Consider the following 3,708-nt stretch of genomic DNA (forward strand, 5'->3'; position numbering starts at 1 on the left):
CACAGCTCCAAACCGCCCTAGTCAATATAGCGTAAGAATTAGATGGCTTATATATTCAAGAGAAAAGTCATTTTATCTGTCATATGGTAAGCACTGGAGTCGCAGATTAAAAAGTGTGCGCATGCGCACTCCTAAAGGTAACATACATACAGTCATAAGCTTTTTCCGAATAACTACAGGAGCTAATATCTTCGAGACATTATATTTACAGCTAAAATACATAGCATATACAGATACCTACTAAATACATAATATTTAAAGATATATTCTTTAAAAAGAAAAGCCGCTGTACAAAATGCGGCCCTGGATTTTCTTTTAAAACCAGTAAACTCATAGGTACGGATAAAATCAGGTAGCTCATTCCGCAACTTAGCTGATACGTAAGAAAAAGAAAAAACTAAGACCATAACTGGTTGTTCCAGGTTTATTGACGAACAGAATGTAATTTCCGCGAAGATCATGCATAAGAAGAGGACGGGAGAGAAAACGTATTTTTCATATCAGCAGAAGAACCCCTTTTTTTTCAAAAAAAAAAAAAAAACAACATCCTTTTATAAAGTAATATGAGGACATTTTGAATCTGCTTATTGCATAGAGACGTAGAGTTTGACTTTAGTAGTAAGAGGACAGGTGATCTGCAAATATAAATCTGGTTATTCTCTTATTTACACTATACCGTTTCTTTGACACAAGGAGTACAGCGAAATGAAAGTACAAACTTCTCGCGAATTTTCTATGATAAAAACGTGTTTAGAAATCCAAACTCTACGCTAACAGCACACACCAGGCCTACTCTTGAGTATCTGGCTAGAAATCTTTTCCTCTGGCCGCGCTTTTGCCATTCGATGAGGGCCAGTCTCGTGCTTCTTAAGTTGCCTGGCTCATGCCCGAAAAGAATTCTGGGTAATTCTGCCATTCCATGACAAGGGAAGACTCCCGATTCTCATTTCATAGTTTTTTTCATAAGTGTCGTGCCACCCAGTTCTACCAGCAAAATAACGCATCGATTGAAGGTTTTAGCTTTCAAAACTTGCCCAGATTGTGTCAGTAGGTCCTGGAATTCGTCCACAGAAAGGCCAGAGAGACAACTTCACTCGTGAACCGCCATGTTTACAACAGAGCATTTTAGGCGTCCCAGTCTGCATGAAACCATCTCTCGCCTCTGTCTGAGACAAGAACAGACACGCACGGTTCTTACGTTACGTTTATGCCTATAAAATCAACTGAAATGTCAATTGCTGGTCCAAAAACAAAAAAAAAACAGCATGTTAATTTTTATTGGTAGGCTAGGTATCGATGAGCCAGAACATTTGCGCATGCGCTGACAGAATGTTTGAACAAGAGAGAAAAACGCAGTACCTCCAGACACCGGCGCTGGAGCGTCGTACCAAACGAGTCATCCCGGGATTTCGGCCCGTGCGATCGCTTTTGGACGCAGTTGGCCCTTCGCTGCTTTCTGCTACCGACCTTGCCTCCCGGTACGGCATTGAGGGAGAGATATGTCGGCCCCTAAACCATATGTGACAAATCCCACGCCTACTCACAGCTCCAAACCGCCCTTGTCAATATACCGTAAGAATTAGATGGCTTATATATTCAAGATAAAAGTCATTTTATCTGTCATATGGTAAGCACTGGAGTCGCAGATTAAAAAGTGTGCGCATGCGCACTCCTAAAGGTAACATACATACAGTCATAAGCCTTTTCCGAATAACTACAGGAGCTAATATCTTCGAGACATTATATTTACAGCTAAAATACATAGCATATACAGATACCTACTAAATACATAATATTTAAAGATATGTTCATTAAAAAGAAAAGCCGCTGTACAAAATGCGGCCCTGGATTTTCTTTTAAAACCAGTAAACTCATAGGTACGGATAAAATCAGGTAGCTCATTCCGCAACTTAGCTGATACGTAAGAAAAAAAAAACTAAGACCATAACTGGTTGTTCCAGGTTTATTGACGAACAGAATGTAATTTCCGCGAAGATCATGCATAAGAAGAGGACGGGAGAGAAAACGTATTTTTCATATCAGCAGAAGAACCCCTTTTTTTTTTCAAAAAAAAAAAACAACAACATCCTTTTATAAAGTAATATGAGGACATTTTGAATCTGCTTATTGCATAGAGACGTAGAGTTTGACTTTAGTAGTAAGAGGACAGGTGATCTGCAAATATAAATCTGGTTATTCTCTTATTTACACTATACCGTTTCTTTGACACAAGGAGTACAGCGAAATGAAAGTACAAACTTCTCGCGAATTTTCTATGATAAAAACGTGTTCAGAAATCCAAACTCTACGCTAACAGCACACACCAGGCCTACTCTTGAGTATCTGGCTAGAAATCTTTTCCTCTGGCCGCGCTTTTGCCATTCGATGAGGGCCAGTCTCGTGCTTCTTAAGTTGCCTGGCTCATGCCCGAAAAGAATTCTGGGTAATTCTGCCATTCCATGACAAGGGAAGACTCCCGATTCTCATTTCATAGTTTTTTTCATAAGTGTCGTGCCACCCAGTCCTACCAGCAAAATAACGCATCGATTGAAGGTTTTAGCTTTCAAAACTTGCCCAGATTGTGTCAGTAGGTCCTGGAATTCGTCCACAGAAAGGCCAGAGAGACAACTTCACTCGTGAACCGCCATGTTTACAACAGAGCATTTTAGGCGCCCCAGTCTGCATGAAACCATCTCTCGCCTCTGTCTGAGACAAGAACAGACACGCACGGTTCTTACGTTACGTTTATGCCTATAAAATCAACTGAAATGTCAATTGCTGGTCCAAAAACAAAAAAAAAACAGCATGTTAATTTTTATTGGTAGGCTAGGTATCGATGAGCCAGAACATTTGCGCATGCGCTGACAGAATGTTTGAACAAGAGAGAAAAACGCAGTACCTCCAGACACCGGCGCTGGAGCGTCGTACCAAACGAGTCATCCCGGGATTTCGGCCCGTGCGATCGCTTTTGGACGCAGTTGGCCCTTCGCTGCTTTCTGCTACCGACCTTGCCTCCCGGTACGGCATTGAGGGAGAGATATGTCGGCCCCTAAACCATATGTGACAAATCCCACGCCTACTCACAGCTCCAAACCGCCCTTGTCAATATAGCGTAAGAATTAGATGGCTTATATATTCAAGAGAAAAGTCATTTTATCTGTCATATGGTAAGCACTGGAGTCGCAGATTAAAAAGTGTGCGCATGCGCACTCCTAAAGGTAACATACATACAGTCATAAGCCTTTTCCGAATAACTACAGGAGCTAATATCTTCGAGACATTATATTTACAGCTAAAATACATAGCATATACAGATACCTACTAAATACATAATATTTAAAGATATGTTCATTAAAAAGAAAAGCCGCTGTACAAAATGCGGCCCTGGATTTTCTTTTAAAACCAGTAAACTCATAGGTACGGATAAAATCAGGTAGCTCATTCCGCAACTTAGCTGATACGTAAGAAAAAAAAAACTAAGACCATAACTGGTTGTTCCAGGTTTATTGACGAACAGAATGTAATTTCCGCGAAGATCATGCATAAGAAGAGGACGGGAGAGAAAACGTATTTTTCATATCAGCAGAAGAACCCCTTTTTTTTTTCAAAAAAAAAACAACAACATCCTTTTATAAAGTAATATGAGGACATTTTGAATCTGCTTATTGCATAGAGACGTAGAGTTTGACTTTAGTAGTAAGAGGACAG

This window comes from Montipora foliosa, chromosome 1 (assembly GCF_036669935.1).
Source record: "Montipora foliosa isolate CH-2021 chromosome 1, ASM3666993v2, whole genome shotgun sequence".
In the NCBI taxonomy this organism is placed as follows: domain Eukaryota; kingdom Metazoa; phylum Cnidaria; class Anthozoa; order Scleractinia; family Acroporidae; genus Montipora; species Montipora foliosa.